Source organism: Lemur catta, chromosome 12, assembly GCF_020740605.2.
Source record: "Lemur catta isolate mLemCat1 chromosome 12, mLemCat1.pri, whole genome shotgun sequence".
NCBI classification, from domain to species: Eukaryota; Metazoa; Chordata; class Mammalia; order Primates; family Lemuridae; genus Lemur; species Lemur catta.
The window spans coordinates 52,456,962-52,464,644 of NC_059139.1; positions in this window are offsets into that span (position 1 = coordinate 52,456,962).

The window sequence follows — 7,683 nt, forward strand, 5'->3', positions numbered from 1 at the left end:
CCGCATCGCCTGGGAGCTTGATAGAAATGCAGAGCCTCAGGCTCCAGGGTCGTGATTCACAGGCACGTCAAAGTCTACAGATCCGCCCCACGTGTCCCTCCCAGAGACACTGGCACCCCTCACTGACTCAGAGCTGCTTCTGGGAGCACAACTTCCCAGGACTCGCTGGCGGCAGGGCAGGAGCGAGCTGTGGGGTGGAGCTTCAGCTCAGAGGACAGGAGGACGCTGTCAGCTTGCCCCGGGACCTGGCATGCCGAGTGCCTTGGTGAACCGCAGAGGCAGGTGGCAGCCTTTGCACTGTGGGAGATGAATCCTGGACAGAGGGTTTGGTAGTGATGAACTTGAGTAGCTATTAGACTCTACCTAGCTCCACCTTTGGGTGGAGTCCAGCATACAGACAGGCAGGGGGCGGCCACCAGGGGGCTCCACTGAGCAGTGGTCAAGGCGCTGCGGCGAAGGTGGAGCCAAGTAAATCTGGGGAAGTGAAAAAATTGGATCCTACACACATGGCTTTTATTTAAACAAAATAAAGCACTGCACACCACACCAACTCTATCTAGTTGAGCTAGATAGAGTTGAAAGTTGCCAGGTCAGTGTTTTCAAATTCAAATACAAACTTATAAGGCTGTGGTTCAAAGTTTAAATACAGAGATCCTAAGCAAAAACTTCAGAATGGGTTTCCTTATGTTTTGGCTGCCAACTTCTTGACTGGAGGGTCTCCTGCTCTTCTCTGACCCTGGACCCTACTCTAGGGATCACTCCAACCTTGGGGAATGTGGCTCTTCTGCTTGGACTGTCCTGTGTAGCACCTGGAGCCTCAAGTCATCTTTTCTCCTGTTTGTCCCTGCACTTCCAGTGGTCCCCATTCTCTGACAAGGCATTAGGTGTACAACGTAACAGTCATCAAATTGGTGTGGTGTGCAGTGCTTTATTTTGTTTAAATAAAAGCCATGGGTGTAGGGTCCAATTTTTTTCACTTCCCCAGATATACTTGGCTCCACCTTCGTCCCAGGGCCTTGTCTGCTGCTCAGTGGAGCCCCCTGGTGGCCGCCCCCTATTGCCTGTCTGTATGCTGGAGATTATTGATTGTTTTCAAATACTGAATGCCCCCCCCCACCCCCCCCCCCCGTCATGGTACAGCATTCTTTTTATATATTACTGATTTCTGTTTGCTAATAGTTTGTTAAGGATTTTTAATGTCTACATTTTTGAGAGATATTGGCCTGTAGTTTTCTCTTTTTTTTCATTTCTGTTTTAAAAGCTACCTTTGGTTTTGGTGTCAGGGTTCATAAAATGGATTGGGAAATGTTCCCCTCTATGTTCTGGAAGAGATTGTATAGATTTGGTGTTCTTTAGACAGTTGAAAGAATTCTCCAGTGACACTATCTGAGCCCTGGAGATTTCTTTTCTAGAAGTTTTAAAATTATGAATTCAATTTTTAAAATAGTTATAGGCCTACCCAAATTATCTGTTTCTGATGGGGTGAGTTGTGGTAGTTCCTGTTTTTAGAGGAATTGGTCCATTTCATCTCAGAGAAGGTGATTTGCCAGAGGCAGAGATTGAGCTGAAGTCTGAGCTCGTGCTTTTTCTTCCGTTTGGCAGAGCCCTTACATCTCTGCCTGGCCCCTAAAGCTGTCCCTTCCTGCCCTCTGGCTTTCCCCAGATCTCTCCATCTGCTGCCAACAGTGTTTCCCTGCTTTCTAAGCCAGCTCTCAACTACTTCCCTCTAACTCAGTGGTTCTCAAATTTCTCCAGCCCTACCCTGACCTTCTGAGTCAGAAATCCCGGGGGAGGGGGGGGTGAGGGGTGGAGATAATAACTTGTGTTTTAACAAACCTTCCATGTGCTTCTGTTGCTCACTAATGTTTAAGAACTACTGCTTTAGGGTGTCTTTCATCAAGGGATAAAGCTTACCGTGCAATCTTTCCCAAGAATGTCTTCAATGGAACAGGGGCTTTTTAGATCAGTAAGGGAGCTAGTGATATGAGGGAAAGAGCCATAGCCTTGGATCTGAAGAGAAGAGTTTGTATCTGAGTTGGACGCTCCCTACTAGTGTTGAACTTGGGTATCCTATTCCTCAATTGATGGGGTTGAGCAAATGCGGATGCTTTCCCTACTTCTAAGGTTGTTTTTAGATCACAGACATTAGTATCAAATGCGATCATGAAACACTATTGAGAGTCCTTTCATTCTCACAACAACCTTTCAAGTAGTATTCTCTTTAAAGAGCTGGGAAATCAAGCCCAGATAATTAATAAGCACCTATAACATGCCACACAGCCCTATGAAGTACTCAAACTACTAATATTATAATTCCCATTTTTTAGATGAGAAAACTGAAGCAACTCGCCCAAGACCACACCACTAGGAAGTAGTGGGGTCAGGATTCAAACCTAGAATTTCTGCCTCTTGTCTCAGCGAGGCTGAGAAGTTGGTGAACATGGTCTAGAGGACACACACATGAAAGGAGAGAGATGGGAGTGGCACTCAGTGCTAATTCCAAAGGCCAGGCTGCTGCTTGCAGTCCAGCCTGCCTCCATTCATTCATCCAGCAGTGCATATTCATCTGGTGCCTACTTTGTCCCAGGGACTGGTCTGGGCATTGGGTAAATGCTGGTGAGTAAAATAGATGTGATCCTTGCCTTTATAGAATTCATAGTTTAAAGATAACATGTGTGAAAGTGCTATAAGGATAATGTAAATCACTCTAGTGAGGATGAAATGGAATGAAAAACATGCATGAAACTGGCTGAGGGCAGTGTGCAGCTCCTCAAATTATATCCTGCTGCTGACCATCGACTAGACTTAAGGTCAGTCCTGATTTGTGTCTGTTTTTATGCAATCACGAACTTGCAGAAAACCTGCTAGTATATACAGAGACTGTATTTTTCTCTGAACCATTTGAAAGTAAGTTGGCAATCTGATGACCTATTATCCCCAAATACCTCAGTGTGAATTTCCTATAAACAGGACTTTCTCCTACCTAAGCATCATACACTACCAAAAGGAGGAAGTTAACATTAACACGTTATTACCACTAAATCCTCAGACTTTGCTGTGGTTTTAATGTTGGTGTCCCTCCAAAAAGCATATGTCGGAACCTAAGATCCGATGTGATGATATTAAGAGGTGGAGCCCTTTGGGAAGTGGTTAAGTCATGAAGGCTCTGCCCTCCTGGGTGGATCAGTGAGCGCCCTTACAACAGGGCTGGAAGGAACTAGCTCGGTCCTCTTTGCCTTTCCATCCTGGTGGCCAACTGAGGACACAAGGTTCTGTAGCCACCAGAAGCTGGCAGAGGCAGGGAGTGATCCTCCCCTAGAGCTGTAGGAGGGATCACCGCTTTGCCAACACTTTGGGTTCAGACATCTGGCCTTCAGAACTGTGAGAGAATCAGTCGGCCCTGTTTTAAGCCACCCAGTTTGTGGTTGTATGTTAGAAGCCCTAGGAAACTAATACACTATCTATCTTTAGAACTATGAGTTCAGATTGATACATTGAATTCCAATCCCACTTGCAAGGTTCCTTCCAGTTTTCACCCTCCCCAATCACTCCGTCGTCTGACAGTGAGAAACCTGGTTTCCACGATGCTACTAGATTGGCTATTTGATCAGCGCGCCCCACCCCGCCCCCGCTGGGCACCGATCTGCCAGCTCCTCTGCCACCCGCGCCCCTGAGGGCCACTCCTTGCCCCACTCGCTCCAGCGATGCGCCCTGTTCTGTGCACGCACGCTCCTTCCTCGCCTCACTTCAAGGCTTTACCTGGGCGCTTGGGAGGAGAAGGGGAAGAAGAGGAAGGGCAGCCCTGCTTCCGCGTCCACCCCCTCGATCCCTCTCCCGACCTGCGCCCGGCACCCTGGCCTGGGGCCCGGCCCGGCCCGCTGCCCCTGGGAGGTGCCGCAGCTGCTCCTGGGGGGGCCAGGCCTGCGTGCGCGCAAAGCCTGTGTGCGGCCTCGGGCCTCAGTGAGAGAGTGGCAGGAGCCCGTGCCACCCCTCTGCCCCCGAGCAGCGGTGCCACGTACCCCTGACGACCAAGCGCATCTTTTTAAACATGTGGTGTCATTGGCCAGTTCTTGGTTCCAGGGAGAATCTAGATAATTCGTTTAATGAGAGGCAGGCACCTAAACGTCAGAGGCCTTCCCGGGGACAAAACGGAGTATGTCTGTCCCCTATGAGATGGGGCTCACTCTGCCCTGAAGAAGCCTTCAGATTAAACTTCAAGGATGAAGCAAGATTAGTCCGGACAGGCATACAGATCCCCGAAGAACGTGCAATAAGTCCTCATAAAATAGCCTGAAAATATTCCTTATGGCAGTTTGACACTTTGTTAAGAGTTCTTATTATTTGTACTTGATAACATCCTCCCTTAAATTTCAGAACTGTTTAATGGAAGCATGTCCGTTCTCTCTCTTTAGAGATTCGTTCACCTATTCATTCACTCATTCAACACAGATTTTTCTAAATGTCTAATATTGACCAGACACTGGGCTAAGGATATGGATCCCGTTCTCAGGAATCTCTCAGTCCAGTGGAAAACACAGATTGGGAGGGAAACCATCAGTGTAATGTTTTATTGACAAGGGCAAATCAAAAGGTACGGCACACAGTGCGGTGGGGACACGGAGTGGGGAGGCTCTCTTTGGCACGGGCATCCCCAGAAATGCTTCCTTGCTGCGTCAAGCAGCAGCAGCACCCGAGCAACTGAGCAAAGGGGAGTGCTCGTGGGGCTCCCTGAATCGACTCCATATGGAGAAGCAGGCTTGGCAGTGGGCAGGAGCAAAGGTTATGCTGCAGGGCTGGGGAACACAGCCAATGTTGCTTATTAACAAGATTCCAGGTGGCCTTGCCCCTGTTCCTTCCATCCGGTGCAACTCTGTCAAGATGCGAAGTTCCAGGAGAGAGCATCTGCCTAACTGATCTTAGGTCATATGTCTGCTCATGGCCCTAGGGCTGGGGAAGGGAAGGGCACAGGGAGAGGTGAAATCTGTCTCTTTCAGTTTCAGTAGAGATGAGACAGGTGCCTGGAATAATTGCCTTCTTAGTAAGATTAAGCACAGTGGGGGAGAAATTATTCTCCAAAAGGAAATTGAGCTCTAATTGGAAATGGAGAATGGAAGCTGGAAAAAAAAATTTTAATTACCAGTGACTCTTACAAGGACACTCAGGCATGGGGAAGAATATGGGTAAGAGCAAGTCCTTGGTAATACTGTTGAACTGCTGGATCAAACCTTACCTGAAACCTACAGACCCTGGACCTTTCCAGTTGCATGAACAAATAAGTCTCCCCTGTGCCTTCCCTTTTTGTGCTCTAAGCCCACTTGAGTTTGGCTATGTCATGTGTAACCAAAATGTTTCTAACTGATATACCCCCGGAATGCTTTTATAAAATTGTAGGTAGTCCTTTATTTTCTTTTTATTTCCTATGATTTTCATTTATTTTTCAGTCTCTGAGGGACATTTGTGCTGTTTATTCAAAGCTCATAGCAGATGACTGATCCAGCTCATAGTATCACACTCTTAAATCATCTCTCTCAGATAGGTGGTATACTTTTATAATGATGTTTGCACCCTTTAAAGTATCCTAATAAAACAAAGACAACATTACATTGGAACTTTTTTTTTCTTATAGTTTCGAAATCAGTTTTTCAGCCATGCAGTTGATTGTGCTAAAGATGCAGAAACCTACAGACTTATCAGAGTGTCCTGAGAGCAGGTAGGTTGGTCAGACACCACCAAGCCTCACCTTTGAAGTCCTTCGTGGGTGCTGCGGGGACAACAGTGCAGCATCAAACAGGGCTAGGTTAGCTGCTATCCTTATGGGAGACTGAACAGGATAACCACACTTTTGATAATGTCACATTATTGGAAGGGCTTTTAGAATTATTAATTCCCAAGAGATGCTGCATAGGGTTGGCCATTATAATTATTACAATTTTTAAATGGAAACACTAAGATCTAGAAATTCATCCCGAGTTACCCACCTAATTAGTAATCAAATCCAAATTCCTCTTTGATTCAAATGGTCAAAATACTAACAACATTTGTCATTTGCAATAGTATTTAGATAAAATTATATCCATTTTTTATAATATTCTAATTATCATAAAGCATTTGAAAAGAAAATAAATATTTTCTATAATGTGGATAGTGACATCTCAGATTTTTCATTTGGGATTTTTTTCTCTCAGTTTTATAATAGGCAGAGAAAATAGAAGAGGAGAAAATGTGCGAAAGTAACCTAATGCCAACTCATAGCAATTTATCAGAATCATTGCCCATCATTTAGCTTGGTAAGTAGTATGCTCCACTATGACTGTGATTGATAATATTTTAATGTCTTGAGAATCACTTTCTACTGTGTATTTCCCTTAACACATTTTAACAATATTCATTTTTAATTAAAAAGAACTTTACAAATTACTTTAGATAGTAATTTGAAGGTTAGAAAAATGTTGGTTTACATATTAGAAGTAATGAAGAAAAACATTTTAATACGTTTTTGAAAAATGATATTTTCTACCTGTTAGAATTATGACTCTCCTGCACATCCTCTTCGAGATAGGATCGCATAAAGCCTCAGATATCAAAGGGATGCAAAAATGGACTGCCGTTTCATTTTTATTTTGTCCCTATTCTCATCAGTTAGACTAGGTCAGAAGAAGTTTGGAGACAAATGACAACCATAAATTATTCTTTCAAAATCATAATGGGAACCAGAATAGGAATTTAAAGGGGTCCTGAAGATTCTCTAAGCACATATTCAGGGTTCACTCTTCGGTAAGCGGTACTCTGGGAACTAAGGACACAGCAGTGACCACAGTCAGCTCTCCCACTCTCGGAGGACTTACACCCCATCAGGGGAGGCAGCAATTGATCAAAAGAAATATGTAAATGTGTGTATGTGTGTTTGTGGGATAGAGAGAGAGAGAGAGAGAGAGAGAGAGAGAGAGAGAGAGAGATACAGGTGGGTGATGCTTTGGAAAAAATCACAGCAAGAGGAGGGACAAGCAGGTAGGCACTGTTGCAATTTTACATAGAATAATCAGGGAAGGTCTCACTGAGAACATGACATCTGAGCAAAGGGTTTAAATAAAGGAAGTGAGAGAGGAAGGTCTCAAGCCTGGTTGGGGAAAAGTTTAGAGGTCCTTAGGACTGTCACAGATGTGCCTGTCCTCCTCCTTCTGGCCACATGGTAGGATTGCCTTTCCTATCCCTTGCATAGGAATCATTTTGGTCAATGAAATGTGAGCAGAGGTGGGCGAAGGGCTGTATGAGTCAGGCATGATGGCCACGTTGCCTCCTCTTCAGCCGGCCGAGACCCAGGTAGGAGAGGCCCAGCAGGCTGCACCTTGACCGGAATGACGTGGACCAGAGCCAGCAGCCCACCCGTGAACTTTGTTGCTTTAACCCTGAGGTTTGGGGTTGTTTGCTGTTGCCACACAGCCTGGGTTATTCTGACTGACACAACAGTGTTCTGGAAGAGGGAACAGCTAGTGCAAAGGCCTTCAGGTAGACGTGTGCACCACGTGTTTGAGGACAGCACAGAGTGCGCGGGGGATGGTGGGGTCCTGAGACAAGGTCAAAAAGGCAATGCAGGGGGAGAGAGGTTGTATGGGGACTGGAAGGCCATTGTAAGGACTTTGGCCATCCATTCTGAGTGAAATAGGAATCTTTGGAGATTTCTGA